The sequence below is a fragment of the Phalacrocorax carbo genome, chromosome 2 (genome assembly GCF_963921805.1).
Source record: "Phalacrocorax carbo chromosome 2, bPhaCar2.1, whole genome shotgun sequence".
Lineage (NCBI taxonomy): Eukaryota > Metazoa > Chordata > Aves > Suliformes > Phalacrocoracidae > Phalacrocorax > Phalacrocorax carbo.
Genome location: NC_087514.1, coordinates 128,379,342 through 128,400,652, shown reverse-complemented (window position 1 = coordinate 128,400,652; position 21,311 = coordinate 128,379,342). Strand labels below are relative to the sequence as shown.

The following is a 21,311-nucleotide window of genomic DNA, read 5'->3' as shown; positions in this document are numbered from 1 at the left end:
AAGGCTGAGGAGGAGAACGTTACACTAACTCTGTGATGCCATATTCATACAGGAAGAATGACCTGCACTGAGCACACTACTGTCAAGTGGCTGATGGATTAACTACTTATTATTGGCAGAACTTTTTGTTTTCCCAACTTCCACCTTTCAAAAATAATTAATTGAAAATAATTAATTAACGCTTCTGACATCTTCAGCCTTAACTCACTTGACAGAAGCTTGTTTTCTACCCTCTGTGTTTTCAAAGCACATCAAGAAAGTAGTAAGAAAACCTTTGATTGTATATGGGAATGGTCTTTTCCAGTGCCAGATTTTACATTAAAATGGATGAATATGGCCATCTTGATTGTAACGCCAAGTAAAAATGGATGAATGTGGCCTTCTTGATCACAACGCCATGCAGAATACCACTGTTAGTCTGTTCAAAACCTCTGAAGCACCTATCAAAATACGGTCATGCTCTGCAAGGGAATACATGCATACAAGTTACTGAAAAGCATGATGATACCAGCAGTTCAAAAGACACCACCAACACATTCTATCAAGTTGCGTGCATCATCATCTTATTTAAGAGATGCTGCCCAGAGGTTTGTTTACTATCATGCTTGCCCTTGGCCTCCACAACACAGTAAAAGAACAAAAGTAATTCTATTTTCTCCACCACTATCATAATATGAGACTGTATTTCCTTTTTCAGGTTCTGTCTGTCCTGATAAATACTCAACATTGTAAGGGGGTCACTAATTCAGCCCAGCCTCTTGGTGAGCAGGCTTAAGTAAGTTTATATTGAGAGACTGCATTGGTAAGCTGCAGGGCCCCAAAAAGCATATACAAAGCTAGCATCTTTACAATGATTTACTGAAAGCAGCAGCTCGTTTTAATAAAACCATCCCAAAACATAAAATTGATTGAACCAACTGCTGTGCAGGGCATACACAACAGCTGATCAAAATCATTCAAGATTTTTATTCCTATAGAATATCTCCAGAGCTTGTAGAGTTTTTCCTACTTTATTACTTCAGTTCTGATACACAACTCACTTAGGCAGCAGAAAAATCAAGGCTGACTGATATTTGTTCTGATATTTTTAACCAGAAATTCAGATAAACTCAAAATAATCTCACACATTAAAGAAAAACAAAACAAAATAAAAGCTAATATACTTGAAAATCACCAGCAGTTTTCATAATGTAAAGACTATTATGTTCCCCATTATCACTTTTCAAATTATATAGCGTGCCTTAACTAATTGTATGTATGGAGAAGCTCCAAACACGTCATACAGATTACTCTAAAGGGCACAACATTTCTTCCATTTCAAAAAGTTTTAATGGATAGATTTATAATAGCATTTTAATATAAAAAGACTATTGTGCTTTAAAAAGGCAGCAAAAGATGAAAACTTTTTCCAAACAGAAAAGATATCACTGCTAACTTTGCCTTCTTTATAGAAAATATCACCGATAAGAGTTTATGTTTTGTTGAGTCTAACAAAAAGTTCACCTTTTCAGAGTGTGCTACATGAAGCTTTGCTTGCCTTTTATACAGTAAAGTAATTTTATGGTATTGTGTCACAATGAAGGACAAAGATAAGCCAACTGTTTAGATTCCTCTCCTTTATGTTGTGGCTTTGATCACTAACAATGCTGCGTGAACAGCCAACAGAAGGCTGACATTTCATAAAATATGCAGTGATAAAAACTAATACTGTAGCATCTGGGAGCGATATATAAAATGCAGAAATACACCTAATAACTGTGATCTTAAATTACAAGTTACTAAAAGCTAAATAAGCAGCATACCTAAAAGAAAGAGAAAGATTAAGACAGGATTTTTGTGCTTCTACTCCTAAAAACAAATTTAAAAAAATTAACCCAAGATATGTTATCTATTATTCTTAACAATTCCTCTGGTTCCCTTGGATCTTTAAAAGCAGCCTTGTAGAAGAGTGCTTTTTTGCTGTATCATTAGGTATCAGCAAAAGCTAAACACATTATAAGCCTTCTTTGTGCTGTATTAATGCTCTAATGCTTTCTGAAGGCTCCTTTATTGGCTCTTTTAAAATATCAATCACACAAAATATATAAAAAAACCTGGTGACTGACTCTTCACTGTTATGGGAAAAGCTGAAGCTCTACGACTACCAAAATAAGTAAAAATCTTTCCAATAAGCTGCATAAATTAATCAAATCTCAGAGTAAAAAATACATTATTTTCATTTATTTACCTTAAGAACATTAAGAACATACAAGACAGGCCACATAAAATGGAGGATTACATCCTAGAAAGCAGTGAATCCCTAAAGAACTTAGAAGTCATAGTAAACAACAAACTGCTTTTTTTGCTCTTACTATGTTGCTGTAGCTAAGAAGCTAAAAACAATCCCTGGGTGCATTACAGCGAAATATATGGTAGTACTAAGGACTTGAAATTATCTGCACATATGGCATCACTGGAATGCCATAACCAGGCCTAGTATCTTTAATTTAAAAGAAAGTTGAAACTAAAAGTGCCCAAACAGTAATTACAAGAATTACAATCAGGAAAACCTTCTTGTTATTATGTGTGTGTGAGAGAGAGATACAAGATCAGTATATTTAGTTTATTTATAAGATTAGAGGTGACTTGATTGAGATCTACAGCTTACTACATGTGGAAAAGATGTAATAGTCAATAACTCTCTAATCAAGCACAGAAAAGGATAGTAAGACACAATTACTGAAAAACAAATTCAGACAAATTTGGTCTAGAAATACATCTTAATTACTACATCACATTAGCTAGAGACTTAGTGTATTTCCTTTCGTATCTTAAATATCAAGCCAAAGGTGAAGTAATGATTTTGATTAAAAAAAAAAAAAAAAAGAATTAAAACTTTACCTTGTATTACGTCAAAGATGGAATGGCTAAATAATCAAAATTATCTCTCCTCCACTGAAAACAGTTTAATATTAAAGAAACTGTAATACACAATTAACTTTAAAAGACAGTTTTACAGACCAGCTCTGTTCTCTTTTATGATTCCATGGGTCATACTTTTCTCCAATTACTCAATATGAAAAAATTACTTGATCTAACATAACATAAAAATAATTTTAGGGAAGGGTGCAAGTATATTATCTATCTTTACAAGAACAGATAATCAAGAAACAAAGGAGGAGTGACCTATGAAGTGCAATACGTTAATCAACCACAGGTCATCCACAGGTCTACATAACATTAATTTGAAGCTGAAACAATTAAACAAAAATCAAAACTAAAGTAATTGCCCCAAATAATCTGAATATAATGGTGCAACACTTGCTTACGGCACCATAAAATGGGTAGGACTTCCTCAGCATAGTTATGAGATCTAGAAAAATGCCTAAAGACCTATCTTACCAAGGAAAACATAACAAACTCAGCTTTTTAGTATTAGGGCCTCATTTAGGAGCAGGGAAGAGGGCATTATATATCAAATGAGAAAAAATGCAAAAGAAAATTCATATTTGGTGCCTGAAGAACCGCAAAGCATATTTTCTGTCTGAAAAACCCATAACAGTTTAAGTACGTAGGAGGCAATTGTCCTTGTGCTTATAATTAGAGTCCAAATTTAGGGATTTCACTGCTTAATGCACACCCACCCGCCTGTTATTCTTACCATGTTTTTTTATGTCACTTAATGGAGATGAATACTCTTTTCCCACCTCATATTTACATCAAGGCTATTTAATTTTTTTAGGCTGCTATAATAGGTTAAACGGCAGTTTCAACATCACTCTTCATCTCCCACCGGACAACGAATGGCATTATAAGACCGAGAATAAATGAAGGCATATTTACATTCATAATGTTCTTGACTATAACATTTATGTAAATTATGATTTTACATTTGCAAATACTATAATTCTCAGTTTCAATGAATACTTTACTACTCTTTCATCATTAACTTCCTATGTACATTACATGGAGAGAAAACACCAATGAAAAAATAAAGAAACTAAGTGCTGTGATCAGAGAGGTAGAGATCTTCTGTAAAAGGAAAAAATGCTTTGTTTCTAAATCGATCTTACCCCTGTATAGACAGGGTGCCGGACTATACCTCACTGCGCATTCTGAGTACATAACACCTCCAGAGCTTTGTAAGAAGGTAACAAAGACCAAATTTCACATTGATGGCTTATATTTTAACCTCACCAAAATCAAACAACTGTATTGCTGATGAAAACGAAAATTTTTCCCCATCTGTATAAATAGTATTTTTTCTATTCATTGACAAAACACCATGGAAACACTATGTTAATTACTGAACTGCATGTAGAGTTTGGGAACATGTTTACAGATGTTAGACAAGAATGAAAAACTCCAAAATATCAATTTTCATTAACTAAACTATTGTTCCACCAAATGGATAGAATGATTTTTAAAGATCTTCAGAGTGGAAAATTAACTTTTCAGTTAAGAAGAATATTTACCTCTCACACCTATCTTAACACATATACACTTACACACAAAAACTGTGTATTTCTATGTACACTTTGTCAGGATTTTTCTGTGATGGTCAGCTAAGTATTTCCTTCCATCTTCTAACATGTAAATCTGATGCAAAAAATCTGCTTCCAGAATGAAAAACTGTCAAATCAAATTGGTCCAAATATTCTGACATTCTGAAATTAGGAACTTTTTTTTGCTTTTCAGTAAAAGGTTACGTTTTCAGACTGTAAATGCAAATATACATAATGCAACAGCTCTCAAACTACCACAGTCTCAGATACATGTGTTATTTTTAAAGAGGTGATTCCCTGATACCTGAGAACCACTATATGAATGAAGAAATGTTACTCATCTTAAGGAAGCAAAACTGGGCACATAAGACAAGTCAGGTCAGCCCTGCGTATAAGCCCTGCTGCTTATATGTGGCATTTTTCGAGTTATTCAACACATACTCATTAGAATACTCAACTTGACATGAAGGACTGTGTATACATTCAAAGAGAAACTCTTTAAAAGAACTGTGACTTCTCTGGTGACTCCCACCTATGTACCATGTAATAAAAATTAATCTAAAAGGACTTCAAGTTTATGTTCCAGTTTGGTAAGTGGAGAAGTTATGGACTCAGATGATGACCCAAATCATCGAACTGTCTCTTCCATTAAGTATCACTTCCCTTTCCACAATTACTTGAACCAACTTATTTTCTCTGCAAAGTACTAAATTTCCTAAGGTTCTGCTGAACGCTTGGCAAAAAGGAAGTCAGTAGGGGTATCACTGCTGCACGGGTGCAAATTATGGCTAACAAACAGGACTTCCTTCCTCTCAGCACCCTACAAATACTGTGAAACGGGACAGTTGTTCTGTGGGACTTTTAACAGCAAAACCTTCAGGGAAGTTGAGAAGACGTCCCCAAACTCACAGAATCTGTTTGTACAGGAAACAGTGAAGTCAAGCTGATACCGCTCCCTAATATTTGCTGCAGGGAAAATACTGAAACCTTAAACTAACCCCAACATTAATTAAGAAAATTCCAACAGTCACAAGAAACAAGCTGCTGAAAACTATTTGAATACTGCCAAAGTCTTGCATACAGCTCTCATCGCAATTCTTCAAAGAAGACTGCACATGAGTTCTGTGTTTCAGGCTCTTGCATTTTAAGTTTGCCCATTAATGATGTATTCAAGAAAGCATTAAATCAGAGGAGTAGTAAGTATCAGATAAGTTACAAAAACCACATTGGTCAAACTTTCTTGTCAAAGACTCTAGGAGCATAAGGCAGATCCTTGTGTAGAGCAAGAATAAACTCATGCAATGAATGAAGAAACTTGCTGAATATTAGAACCTTCTTTTAGATAATAAATAATTCCCCCTTTTAATGATGTATTATAATACATCACCTTTTGGAATGACAAAAAGATTTTGCATGAGGATGTTTTTATATTTATGCTAGTCTATAACATTTATTTGCTAAAAAATAAACATTGAAGTAAAATGAAAACATGATTGCTTCCCCCCAAAACGCTACAAATCCATGCAACTTTCAAATCTACAGTTTTAGTGCACAAAAATAATGACAAATTCATTCAACATTTACACTTCATTCATCAAAATGCATTTAATAGATGAAAAGAATATAGATACATAATTAGTTGGTCACTATTCATCTGGGGAAAAGTCTCACACTATAAAATATCCTCAGCTGGAGCACTGAATCCTGATTAGAGATAACTAGATACTGATTCATAACTTAAACATTTTATTCTTTTCCCTTGCTTTTGACAGAACTTACATTTACAAATGAAATGCCTTTTTAAAATTTTTAAGCCAAAATTTAATAGAAGATACTGTATGACTTTTCTGTTTGTTCTAAATAACCCCCCCACACACCCGCCCAAAAAACCCACCACAAAACACTCCACTAAATTCCTGATTATTTAAAGGATCTGTATTTATACTGAGAAAACTCAGTTATAGTATGAAAATTCAGAAAAGTGCCCTTGTATTTGCTTGAAGTTAAATATCTTCTAAAGCCTAAGTCTAAATGACCAAAGAAGAAACTAAGTGCAATCTGTGCTTTCAAGAGCAATGTGTAATTAAGGTCTCCTACCATTTACTCAGGAAAGAAATACTGTTGCTTCTGGATTTTAAATTAATTAAAATCACTTTCCTGTCATATGATATGAGTGTCTCCAAGCAAGAGTGTCTTGATCTACTTTCTGTTGTTACATTTTATGGGAAGAATACATTCACGTAAAGAGATGAGCATCGTCTTCCTTTTGTCCCCTCTACTCCCCTCTTCCCTCTGCCACGCGCAGCTACATGAGAATGACAACATGTTCTTGCCTGCAGCTTGGATTCCACTAAAGCCTGTATTTCTGGGATTTTAGAATAATCTAGTTAACATCCCAAGACAAGGTTTGAACATTTATAATGTAGAGAAATTCTTGCAACTGATCTACAGCTCCCTTGCCAAAGAGAAATAAGGCAAGTTTCAAGACACAAGCAACCTTCTGATTGTGCTTTTATATGCCCTCAATATTGCAAGGCATGCATGCTCCTGAACAACAATAAAACAACATTCATCCATTTCTCCCAAATCTAGTTCAAGCATTTGTACCAGAATCAATGCTTACTATATTAATGCTTATTAGAAAAGATCTTACAGGATCAGACACATAATATTGAGAAAAATAATGCAAAAGTGGAAAGATTTTAATCCTCCTTTTAAAACTGTAAAACTGTAGAAACATTATGTTCTCAAAGAAAGTCTTCAATATGAAGTCATGTACGATACATCACTCAGTGCAACCTTTAATAAAACCACATGAAGTTGCTCAGAAAGTTCTGAGTTCTATGAAGTTCCACATTATTTTATTAAATTACAATAGAACACTGATAACAAAGAATAACTTCTGACTATCATGGCTCCTATTACCTTACAGAAATGTTTAAAGGTATATACTTAATGTATAAGTACATTGAATAAACAGTACTCAGCAATGTGTGGAGGGTCTTAAATTAGTAGGCAGTTGGTCATCACTGTCACTTCTATTTGGCTTTATTCACCTGTTTTCCATCTAATTACAAATGCTAGCCATTCACAACAACAATGAACAATGCTACTTACATTGGAGATACAGTCCTTAATACTGGACTCCAACTGCACACTGGCACCTGCCAGTATATCATTCAGTACATTCAAATCGGTATAACTTAAAAAGTACTCAAATCCTGTGACCTTCCTTCAGATTTTGTCCTAGAAGCAAAGCATTCTGTAAGTCCTACAGTATTTCTCGGGGAGGAGAAGGAAAAGAAAGAGAGCCAAGAATAGCCATGAAATAGCACCCCTTCCCTTTCAAGGGAAGCTATAGCCCGTTTTTTAGAAATGTTTTCTCCTTAAAACTTTACTGGAACATTATCGCAGCTTTGAACATGTGAGAGACAACTGCCTGTGATGGTCACGTCTATAGTAACAGGGTCGCTTCAAACACACCAAAATATCATTACAATCGTGTTTAAACATATACCACTGGTAACCCAACAGTTTCACCCCTCTGTGGTTTTCCTGATGAAGAAACACTGAAGGTTGCCACTTTTAATCCTTTATGAACAACTTCAAGACATTCTTATTTAACAAATTCTGATCAGCATTTATGATCACCTAAGTCAGCAGTCATCTCTTACTGGAAAACCCCACAAGTAACAGTCTTCTGACTGGGTTCAAGCAATACCACTTGCTACCAGTGCAATGCTTCTGAAAAAGTTTGAAAGGCATCAAAATGCAAAAGAGAAGACATACAATGAAATTATATCAGAGAAATATAGTACAGGTAAAAACAAAGGCAAGATCTTGCTGTCCTCAAGTAGAAACATAGACTGCTGTGTGTTGGAAAGGACCTCTAAAGATCACCTAGCCCAACCCCCCTGCTATGGACAGGGACATCTTCCATTAGATCAGGTTGCTCAAAGATGTGCCAGGTTTAGGCTGGATATTAGGAAAAGGTTCTTCACCCAGAGGGTGGTGGAGCACTGGAACAGGCTCCCCACAGATGTAGTCATTGCACCAAGCCTGACACTATTCAAGAAGCACGTGGACAACACCCTCAGAGATATGGTGTAAATTTTGGGGTTGTCCTGTGCAGGGGCAGGAGTTGGACTTGATGATCCTCGTGGGTCCATTCCAACTCGGGACATTCTATGATTCTGTTATGAAGAAATTTATCTCTATCCCAGTCAAAACTAGTATAATCTTCACCCTTTATTCCATACCATTTGCGTCATGCTCCGGTCCCACACTATCCAGTACAACCTCACTAACCACCACCTGCTTCCCTTCCTTTGATATATATACAGATATCATTCCTTTAGTCTGCAGACCAACCCTGTAAAATGTCCCTCAATGTCCACAAAATGCACATTGAGGTCATTTAGTCCATGACTTTGGGCTCCATCTGTCACTCAGGACAGAAGAGGTGGTGAGCTGTGTAGACTTACTGGGCAGCAAAGCCAGCTCAGGTCAGGTCACTGCTGCACTTGCACTGCTTCACTGCTTCCCATCTATGCAAAGCACTTTGTCCAGGATAAGAAAAAAATTTGCACTCATAATTTAGTTCCTTTAAATCTTTCTTAAACCAAAAGAGAGACAGTGTTTACACTAATTATTCCAGGACCAGTTCTATCAGATAGCTACCTAGATAGCTCTTAAAGCTACACACTTAAAGGTATAACTTGTTCATCCAATTTTCTCATTATATTCTTTAAAACTCTGAAATTATTTGGCATTTCTCATCTCTCTATTTCCTCCAATACTCTTAGTATAACTAATTTTTTAAAATCCAAGTGTTAGGTTTTGCATTTTTTAACAAGTATTTTATTTCTCTATGATTAATGTCTTTAGGAAAAGAGAGGAAGTCATCTTTTCCCCACAGATGTGTGTTATGTCTCACCTAAATCTACCCTCTCTCCGTTTAAACCTGTTACCCCTTGTCCTATCCCTGCAGGCCCTGATAAAAAGTGTCTATCCATCTCTCTTATAAACCCCCTTTAAGTATTGAAAAGCAGCAGTAAGGACTTCCTTAGTACTGGGATTTCCAACTAGCTAGGCTGGTTTCCTGGTTAAAATGAAAACGAACTATAAAGCAGGCACCAAGTACAATGTAAAAAGTTCTGCCAGGCCTCGCTAGGCTCTGTTCAAGGCCAGCCCAAGCTTCAGAGCCACACTGTCCAAACTGAGGCTCAGGAAGCAAATGCAGCAGCCTGCCAGGGGCCAGGGAGATGCAGCGGACAAAAATCATTGCCAGAAGCAACTTGAACAAAGAAGGATGGGAAGCAGTACCAATTTTGTCAAGCGGGGACCAGCTACATAAAGTGGATGAATCCTGACATGGTACCAAGAGAGAAGAAAGGATGTCTGAACAGACTGGGGTAATAACACACAGCAGTGCTACTCTTCATGAGGACTACCTAATGGCTACTGAAAATAAAGCTATGGGAACTACTGGTCCTGAGGTGCTTTGAAAATAACTCTCAACCCTGGACCTGTTCTTCCATCCTTTGAAGCTTCATGTCCTGCAAGTTTTGCTACATCTGAGAAAAAGTCCTTAGCTTATGGATATCTCTCTATAGCTGATCTCTGCAATACAGCTATAAATGAAACGTAGACACATGGATCACCCATGCTGTAGTAGGATCAGCAACAACAGGAAACATTGCAATGAATGCATGTTGGGTTTGAGTTTTGGTTTTTTTTAGACTTAAAATGTTCTGCTCATACAGATGTGTGATGACCTTTATGAGCTGTGTAACAGTGTAACAAATGGGTAATTTAGTTTCTCCACGAACCACAGATTATTGTAGTGTTTAAGAAAAGATGCCATCTGTAACATGATTGCAAGTCACCAGATACTGTTTTTCAGACTGATACAGAAGTTTATTTGAACTTAAAAGAAGTAACTGACAAATTATAAAATGCCATCTATTCTAGAGCCTGTAAGGAAATATGTAAGTTCACTTAAAGATTTCTTTTTAGAAAGAACTGCATTTCAAATTATAACCACTTTCTGCAGTATTTAATTATGTGAGATACTTCCCCTGAAAAACGCAGTTCATGTTTCCTGATGTTTCATAACCTAGTTTATAAACTGAAGACTTTAGAGCCAGGCTACAAGCCAACAATTATCAACTATTATATGGGATTTAATTACTTCTTAAGTCAAAGGAACTATGTTTAAAGCTATAGTTATGGTACTTCAGTTTCCTTGTAAACTGTTTCAATAGTGAAACTTGTTTGGCCAGTTTCATTATCATGTCAACATTAAAAAAAATAATCTGAAATTCAAGAAATTGGGAAGTGTTAAGTGAAACTCCAGTCTTGGGGAAGACCGGAATAACTGGCATTTAAAAACATTTTGTCTTCAGAGAAATCATTCGTCTTAAATATAAGTTTAACAAATTAGGAATAATAAGTAAGACACATGAAATGCATGCTATCACTTTCCAGCCAAAGAATTCTTAACATGATTTAATTCAAAGTCTGAAAAATCCACAGCACACTAGTCCTGAAACAATTGCGTCAAGCTTACTATGAAGCAAGCACATGGATATATAATTTTAAAACAGTTATATACATGTCTGAAATACTAGGGTTCCTTAAAAAATGTCAGTTGCAATGTTCTTTTCTAAAGCAATATTCATTGCTTTCCTTAATGAAATTTCTATTTTCTTGTTTTCCTGAGAAGTGCTGTAGGAGGCAAAACAGCCAAGGACAGAAGAGATTCACCATTCAGCAGGTGGGGGATGGGGAAAGAAAACAGGTGCACTTTGGCAGTCTATTTTATTCATGAAGACGTATCAGGTGATTTCATTTTTCTTTCTTCTCTACTAATTTTCACTCAGCAGCCAACAAGAAATAGCAGATCTATTGATTATATGCATACTACATTATTGCATGGGTAAGTAAAATCAAGAGATGAAATGGAAGGTAAGAGCAGCAGCCACAGCTTCAAGTTTGTGTCTCAAGTATCAACGCCTATAGTGTGGTCTACCACTGAGCAAGCATAATACCTACTCTGCAAATGAAAGATGTCTGGCAGGTTACATGGAAACCCCTGCTGCTTGAAACTAGGCTTCTTCACTGGTCTGAATACTGCCTCCAACACTTGGAGACAGCATTACACTACTGAATTTGGCTCACTCTGAACTCACCGTGGAGTAGAAGCCAACTTTGTCAAAAGCCTTAATACTTAAAGAAAGACCTCCCAGGCTTGTTCATGAGTGTATAAATCTTGTCTTATATTGAATGTACCTTGAGCTAACCTGAATATTCAAAAGCTGCTATAGCAATTTTCAACAACAATTTTTACTTTTGAAAGACACGTCTTCTGTAGTAATAGGAAAGCAGCTATTTTTATTACTTTTTCTAAGTAATAAAATAAAAAGATACTCCCGAAATTATGCAGATCAGTATGAGTTCTTTATAATTATTTACTATAGCATTATCATTTTTTAATTTCAAAGTTGGATGCAATGAAAGATGACCTTGATATAACCTATAATAAGCAGTCTCAACACTGGAAAACCGTGAAATTGTCTAACCACACATGCACACACAAAAAAGACTAAGCCACCAAAAGCACGAGTCTTTACTTCTCAACTCTTTTTGACAGTTCCAAAATTCAGGCACACATCCAGAAGAACTTTCTGCCCCATGTCTGGTCAGTAAAGAAATTGAGGTTAACCTTTAATTTTTAATGTCACCTGCAGCCAGTGACTGCTTTTTCTAATGCAAGTGACAGATAAACAGCAAAACACTCCCAAGATGATACACAAAGCACCACACACCATAAGTGCATTTTTATTTTTATACCAACTCAATTTCTCAAATGGATAACCAATGTTCCTACTAATTTACATTAAGAATTGAGTGAGGCATGAACATTGTTCTGATGCATAGGCTCTATTTCTTTAATGTACTGCATACTGTTCTCAATTTTATTGCAAGACTAGAAAATACTAACTACGCTTAAAAGGTACAGAAATTATACATACAAAAACACAAGCACATGTATGTCTCAAAAAATCAGTTCAGAAAGGGTTTTAAATTATGCAGAGCAGTATGAACGAAAAATAACTAATTAGGGTCACTGATGGAAGTCAGTAAAAGCAAAAAAATTATTCCTATTAAAATTACGTTTCCTGGCCTTTAGTTACTTGATCTTTTTTTTTTTTTTCCTGTAGACCAGTTCTTTATACTGCAGACTAGTACTTTCAATATACATTCCTAGTATTTCAACTTTCTAATTCCTTTATACAATTCAGTAGTATCACCTTAACATTTGCAAGGTAATTCCAAACTAAACAGAGGGAATATGGCAAATTGAGGTAATACAATCTAGCTATTTAAGGCAAAATTGGCAAGTCTTTAACAGCAAACACTGTATCATTACTAAACACTGCCATGTTGTTAATGTAAGGAGAGGTTTCAATTAGATAGTGAATTGCCCCTCCAGGTTGGGACTTAGGGCATATTATGGGAGAAAGCAAAGAAACCTCCCACTGACACTATCTACATCTCACCAGTTCTGTAGAAAGCAGGCTTCAATATGGTTATCCATCACTTTTAAAACCAAATACTACAGTCAAAATTTTCACTTGTCTTTTAAAATTTAGCATAGTAAAGTGGGGAGAAAAGCACCTATGTTTGTAAAATAAGATAGTTGTTTTACAGAAAGGGTATTTAAATTAATTTTTGGACAAGCATCGAAAAAACAAAACAAACATCATTTTTATAAATGCTAAATGTGTAAATATGACATTAATGAAAATGAAACAAACTCAGGTTTTTTTTATTTTTTTAAACATAGAAAAATTAACTCACATAGTGGCAGGTGCTCAAACACAACGGAGACAGTTGTCCTCAGAATTATATTCTCTGCACATTCAAGTAGCGTTGGAATAAGGCCCAGCAACCAGCAGCAACGAGAAAGCTGGAGTAGCAGTCCCAGTACCAGACTTCTGGAATTGACCTTTAGATGGAGAATAAAGGTACTTCATGAAAAAATTCTAAAAACATTTTTAATTTTTAGTTTGACTTAAAGGGATTCAAGTGACCTAAGGCATTGGATTTCTTCTGGAAATTTCCATAGAACCAAAAGTCAGTTGACTGAAACTAGTAATTTTTTTAAAGTCAAATAAGTATTTCACATAATCATGTAATAACAGAGATGGAAACAAAGTCCACGTGGCTCAATTTATTTATTTTTTAAGACGACAATAGTGGTAGAGACACAACTCTAACAGTTTAAGCATTATGAAGATTTCTTCATTATTCAACCTGAAAATTATATCAACCTGCAATTCTTGGCTATTTCTCAGCATTCTTTTGAATTCCTCCTCCTGTGACTGAACTTCTTAAAAATGTGTATTTTACAAATTTTGGTAACTTGATATTGTTAGATGTATTTTCTAGAAAGTGCTTAATTCATTCTTAATAGGACCAAAAAAATTGTACAGAGTACAATAGCACACTACAGCTGGCTATAAACACACTAAAAATGTTCAAGACTATGGTTCTAAGAAAAATTTAACAAATCAAATTCCAGCTACTGATCAGCCATCTATCTTTTATTAACTCTCTTTTAACTGTTTGAGAATGCACTTATAAATCAAGAAAAAATAATTTTAAAAAAATCACTCTGCAAAACACATTTATGCAAAATTTTTCAACTACTGTGAGATGATTAAACTTTATTCACATAATGATGGGATACACTGCTCTTTTAAAATAGTTTTTCCCTATTAAAAGTGTGCAAAACTAATAATGTTGAATTGGAAACAGCACCTTCCCTTTTTGAAAAGCTGGTACTTTACTCTGTTTCTTCTGTTTCTACAGTGCTTCCATTACAAAACATAAAAACACAACCATCTAGGCACATTTTAAAAAAAAAAAAAAAAGTCCTGTAAGACACTGATTTTGCAAATACCCAAATAGCTCCTGTAATCTGACTGCTGCTGTCAAAACAAATTAAATTTCATTTAGAAATGAAGTATGAAAAACATACTCACGTTGAAGGAATAAATTTTGGGATTTCTTTTTAAGAAATTAAATGAAATACAATTTGTCTACATAGGAGTACATTAAACAGTTCCAAGTAAATAGTGGTGTTTTTTTTTAATTTGGATTAGCATCCTAGTTGCAATATACTAGCATATAAATATATTTCTATTCTAGAGCATACTTTGAGTTATTAAGCCTGGCATTAAATTTTGTAACAAGATGTAATATATCTAATTCAAGAGGGCTTAGAGTATTCCTGTATTACTTATTAATATGTTAAGTGAATGTTTGGACAATTGATTTCAACTAGGTTTTGTGACTAAACCATGTGACAAAATACAATTTTCAGATTACATAGTCCATTTGTCATAACTACTGCTCTTTCTAATTTCTATAGGTGTTAACAAATTAAGCAAAAAAGCCACACTGACTAAAGAACAGTAGCCAACTCAGATTTTAAAAGCAACCGTCAGCATCATTTATATACAGCCATTAGCGAAGTATCTTCACTGCTTTTCCTTGCTGTTCTGCTTTCCAATTTCCTTCCTTTGCTATTTATACCCTCCTTCCTGCATTTTCCCTTTAAGCAAACCAAAGCCTGCAAATAAATAACAGTGAATATGTATATTTGCAGAGGTCTTACTACAGTGAGACTACAGTCTTGTACTGAAGTAATAATGAATAACAACAGACGTTTTGCTCGGATACCACAAGTCAGCTCAGTCACAGTTGGATCCAATCAGTGACTGGCTTGCTTATAAAGATCAATATATTTAAGACATTAATCCTGTAACTTCTTATTGAAACAACAGAAATGTCCTTAGCCAATGGCTTAAATGTTTATGTAGCAGAAGAAATAGAAAGTATTACTCTATGTAAGTTCTGAAAATGGAGGTGATGACAATATATTTCATACCAGTGCAGCACAATGATTTTCACATTATTCATAGAGTTGCGATAGCAGTTTGCAACAAGTTACACTGTAGAATGATCTCTATTTCTGCACTGATGTTTTCTGAGTTATAAATGAGTTGAACAGAGAATTGGAAAAGCATGTCTCCCTATTTCAGCATTTAGACTAGCTGAAATCAAACAACAGACTTAAAGTGACTATTAGAAAGCTATATTGGTGGAAATTGAAAAAAAATCAAGATATAAGTTACTGAAATAGTCACAAAAGAGAATGTAAGCTTATGTTAAGATTTGTATAACGTGACATAAGATAAAAAGATTATTTTTCTTCACAAGTAAAAGAGAAAGTAACTTGACTACATGAACTGGAGAGTATTAGTAAGCAGAAACAGGAAAGAAACTGCCTGTATTTTAGCAAAGATGATGACATCCTCATATAGACTGCTTACTTTGTCTGAAAGATCCATATCAGACATTTCTGGAACCTACATGGGGACTACATAAATCAATACTATGGCAAAGGCAGACCATCTGCCAGACTTCTTGAACATTATTTACAGAAAACGGTCTTTGAAATATCAATAAAGAGCTTTCCTTACTTGTGTAGATGCCTGCATACCCACATAGGATGGAGGAAAGCAAGAGTTGAGCATCATATGCTAGTAGAAGGTGCCTAACAACTAGAGTTACTCCAATGTTGAAAGAAGTAGGTATGAGGAAGAAAAAGCAGATAACAATTTAAGTTAAACTTCTAAATGAAAGTGTTTAGGAAAGCCGCATTTTGCAGCTAACAAAATAGGCACAGCAGCACATACTTTCTAAGGGAATCTCTTTGTTTCCTGTGGTCCACTAGTCCTAAAACTATACTCCTGCTTGGAAGATTGAGAACATGAAAGAAAGCCAATGCTTTGCCACTTGTTCTCAGTAAGTCTTACTTTGCAATCCTTTCAAGATACATTAAACTGAAGACACTTAATGGGGGAGGGGGAGGGAAGGAGAGTGGAAACAAAAAAAACAAACTAGCTTAATTTTGTTCTTCTCTGTCCCTCCTCCCCCAACACTGTTTCTCTTTAAAGAAAGTTACACAACTGATAATGTCACAAATCATATAGATTACCATGGTATTTCACCATTTTAGTAAATATATTTGATTCTTTCCTCATCAAGATTCAATGGTGTTTCCAAGTTCTTTGCTGGATCTCAACCTGAATGCTTTTCACACAGTCTTTCCATTCAAGTAAGTAAACTTTAGATTACACTTTAATTTTGATTAGCCATGTATTACTTTTTTTGACATCTGTCCATCATAATACCATATCAGAATTAAAAGCCAGAAATACTAAAACTGACATCAAGCTGTACTAAAAGTATTTTAAGAAGAACAATTTGTTTAAAAACAGAATATATGTCATGCTTTAAGTGTGGAATTTGGTTACTGAAGAGAATTTAGGAATGTCCCACTTCTGCATTGCTTCTCAAGTAAATGTATGCACAAAAGAGCATTTTAAGATGCCAGAAGTGAGTAAGATACTCACTTGTATAGGTCTATTAAATCTGTGAATGCAGGAGCTGCTGCATTTCACAGTCTATTATTTATATGACAGAATGAAGATCTGAAAACATGAAATATAGCCTTAAATTATTCACTTATTCTTTTCACAGAAGGAGAAACCGTCAATCTAACACTAAAAGACTTCAAGTATATTTCTAAAGGTTTCATGAAAATTGCCTTATTTATCAAAACTTTATTCCCTCCGTTTGTTCATTAAATACTGTAGCTTTGCATTAAGGTCAAGCAGTGTCAACCAATTACTGTTGTTGGAAAAGTCCTATTTCCTTAATACTCAAAGAAACCACGGTATATAGTGAATTATTTTAATAGGCGAACTGAACACTGTTTACCCGAAGTACATTTCAACCATAAAAATGTATTTTAAGGGTTTCTATCAACAATCAATTATAGTACTATTTATTATCACAGCAGCATTAAGCGTGATTCTTTGTCTGCTTAAATGCCAGCCTTAAAAAAACCACACATCTATTTTAGCATATTCAGCAATATTCTGTTCTTAGCTCATACTAAAGAAAAGTTACAATAATTAAGTGACCTATAAAGCATACTGAAAGGTAAAGATAAAACACTGAATTTTAAAGGGACAGTATCAATTACTATAAACATTCTGGCTTCTGTCCTCATTGGCTTTTGGTGGGCAAGAGGACTCAGCTCAATGACAGATCTGAAAAAAATCTACCTTGCTTTCACTGCTCCTAATTTTATAGTTTTTATTTTAGGGTAAAGTTCTCCATCTTGCAATATACAAGAAGAACAGGTGAACAACAGATGAATGATGGACTTTAAGTAGTTACACACAAATTATTAAACACCAAGAAAAGGCCACCCATGGGCCATCACACCAAATACCAATGTCAGAGTCATTCAGGATCGAAGGATTTCCATAGATATTTTGATGTAACAATTTGGGATAGGGTCCCCTGTGTCCTAATTCAATCTTTTCTCCAACCCATTTTAATGGCCTGTGGTTCAAAAGGCTAGAATGATGATTTTAGTATGTAATCACCTCTATCTTTACACTTCATATAAGCAAAATTTTGGATCTCATTTCCCTTTGGAATTGACCTTTTACCCCCATTCCACCTGGTACATAAGATATGTGATGAAAGAACACTTGATTTTCTGATGATGACCTTTGAAATCTTACTGCTGTGAGCACAACTGTACCTTTCTGAAGTTACAAAACAAGCAAAACCAAGGAGAATTTCTTCTACACATCCTGTCACCTTGTCTCTCTAGAGAAAAGTTTTAATCCATGTCTCCATGTCCTGTACCAGTGATCAATGAGTCCTACAACAATACAGGACACACATACCATTGCTACAAACAAGAAGAGGAAATAACATAACAAAAGAATGAGGAAGAAAAACCATGAAGAGAGTCATGCTGAAAATTATGGAAGAAGACGGACATAACAGAGCAGGATCTGTGGTCTCATTAATTCTAAGAAAACAAGATAGAGAAAATAAAATCAAAAAAGAGGTAGAAAAGAAAAAAAAACATCCCAACCTTGAGAACAAGCCCTCTCCTGTCCCCCCCAGGTGGGATAAGTCCCACTTACAAGTTCCAGTCTATCATTAAAACCTGAAAAGATTTTAGAACCAATTATTAAGCAACCAAATGTCTAGAAGACAAAAGAAGATAAATTTAAAAAACCACAGATCCCTTCAAACTCATCTGAATTACTTCACTGTAAAGGTGTTAAGTGGCTTCATGGATGAGAGGCTAACAGTAGTAACAAGCTTTAGATCAGAAAGATTTTAAACGTGTCCCACATTGTCATTGCCAATATAATGAAATACTCTCTAGATATAATCACCATAAGCTGGACACAAAAATGATTGAAATCAGAGAGCAGTTGCTCCTGAAAAGAAATTCTCAACAGTTCTGTCAAACTGGGTATATATTACAACTCTTTTTCAAACTGACAACCGGTCACAAGTGGGGTCCCCCAGGGATTGATATTGGTCCCAATGTTATTCAACATCTTCACAAGTGATCTGAATAATTGGATCAAGTGTAGCCTGATGAACTTTGCGGATGACACCAAATTGAGTGGGGAAGTAGACACTCCAGAAGGGAGAGCCGCTCTGCAGGAGGATCTCAATAGGCTTGAGGAGTGGGCTAACAAGAACCTCATGAAGTTTAACAGGGACAAGAGTAAGGTCTTGCACCTGGGAAAACATAATCCGGGAGTGCAGCACAGACTGGGATCCACCTGGCTGGAGAGCAGCTCTGTGGAAAGGGACCTGGGGGTCCTGGTGGACAGAAAGCTCAACATGAGCGAACAGTGTGCTGCTGAGGCCAAGAAGGCCAACAGGATGCTGGGTTGCATCAAAAAGGGCATCACCAGCAGAGATAAAGAAGTCGTTGTCCCATTCTACTCAGCGCTTGTCAGGCCACACCTGGAGTACTGTGTACAGTTCTGTTCCCTGCTATACAAAAAGGATGTGGACAGGCTGGAAGGGGTCCAGAGAAGGGCCACCAAGATGACCAAAGGACTGGACAGCCTGCCGTACAAGGATAGGCTGGGAGAACTGGGTTTGTTCAGCCTTGAGAAAAGGAGGCTCAGAGGGGATCTCATCACCATGTGCCAGTACTTAAGGCGTAGCTACAAAGAAGATGGAGACTCCCTTTTCACAAGGAGTCACATGGAGAGGACAAGGGGGAATGGACACAAGTTGCCCTTGGGTAGATTCCGATTGGACATGAGAGGGAAATTTTTCACAGTGAGAACAGTCACCCATTGGAATAATCTCCCCAGGGAAGGGGTTGACTCGGCCACGTTGGACACTTTCAATATTCAGCTGGACAGGGTGCTGGGCCTTCCTGTGTAGACTGTGCTCTTCCTAGAAAGGTTGGACTAGATGATCCCTGAGTTCCCTTCCAACATGTGATTCTGTGATTCTAGGATTCTGTGATTCTGTGAAAGTATCTTTCAAAAACACATCTCACTGAAATAGGTTGGCAAGCATGTGATGTGCATGTGGGGGTGTGTGTGCATGTATGTAAACGCAGATGAAGAGGTGATAAATACTTTTTCCATCTCCTACTGTACTGTATACAGTTTTGAATATCATAATTCTTAGAAAGGTGTCGGCAAACTATGGAAAGTCAGGAGGAATGTGACTTCTAGGAGTGCTGGGGTATTTCACTCACTGAAGCTTCTCAAGGAAAGGTTGATCAATGTACTTAATCCTGATGCAGGAAAAATTTTTAAAAAATGGTAATCTGTGATCTTCCAGGCAATACATTTCTCCAGTATCAGTCCACCTGCCACAGCCAACCACAGTAACGGACTGAAGGAAAAGGAAGGCTGCCTCTTTGCCTCTTCAACGACATAAGCCCTCTCTCACTTAGCTCCTATCTTCAGACTCCCATATTCAAAACCATCAGCTTCCCTTGCTACCACACAGGTGGAGAGGAAATTATTACTCTGTGTAGTTGCTTTTACATTGCTTTGATATGAGCCAATACTAGACTGAGCACATCTGTGCGTAACTTTTCCTGTTTTATCATTCTTTGGCTAAAATTACCAAGCATTTCACGTAAGAAAAACTTCACCACTGATTATTTTTATTTTCATGTTACATGTGTGGTCTTAAAAGGTGCATGAACAGATTTGTATATGAAAACATAATGCACAAATAGTACAGTAATAGAGATGATACCCTGAATTTGCATAACATGAAAACAAAGTGTTTTAGAAGGCCTCCTTTCCCTGTGCTGGCTTCTTCAGCCTTTTCATGAATAGGTCTTAATAATTCCTTACCTTATATCCTATAATAACAATTGAAAATTGTTTGCTAAATGAAAGTGGCACGCTAATCAACAGCTCTGCAAATTAGAGAACTACCTTCAGCTTTACGGGACATGCTATTTCAGAACAGTAGATCAGAAGAAATGGATCTTCTGTACTGATGAAACCATCCTGTGAGGATAGAGACTAAGCTCTGCTTTTCTAGATCCATCAGCTCTACTGGATAACACTAGCCAGCAGTGGGAGATATGGAGGTGGGTTGTAAGATAAGGAACAGGCTAGAGGCAAGAAGAGCTGTTATAATTATAGCTGGGAACACAGAATTTGTTAAAGGAAGTCTACTGTATAATTACATTTGAAAATTTAGCAAGATGCCCAGAGGCTGGCTTGCAGCTGTCAGGAACTGGTAACGCTGGAGTTCTGCTCAGGAGGCAACCACTACGGCAGCTAAGCACATCTCCCTGTACTTGAGCCAACTTTGACAAAGCAAAGGAATGACTTCAGCTAAAATTAGTAAAATTACACAATATGTGAGATT

The 21,311-nt window shown here is 36.0% G+C and overlaps 1 protein-coding gene across 4 annotated transcripts in view; it reads right to left on the bottom strand.

Moving 5' to 3' along the window:
• TBC1D5 (TBC1 domain family member 5) overlaps positions 1-21,311 on the bottom strand; it is a 323,581-nt gene that overhangs the window by 246,241 nt on the left and 56,029 nt on the right. For 3 of the 4 annotated variants that reach the window (XM_064444307.1, XM_064444304.1, XM_064444308.1), the window contains one exon: positions 13,350-13,497. The exons of the other annotated variant lie outside the window; for it this stretch is intronic. The gene's annotated coding sequence lies outside the window, so the exon portion shown is untranslated. The remainder of the gene's footprint in view (positions 1-13,349; positions 13,498-21,311) is intronic. 4 annotated transcript variants of the gene reach the window in all.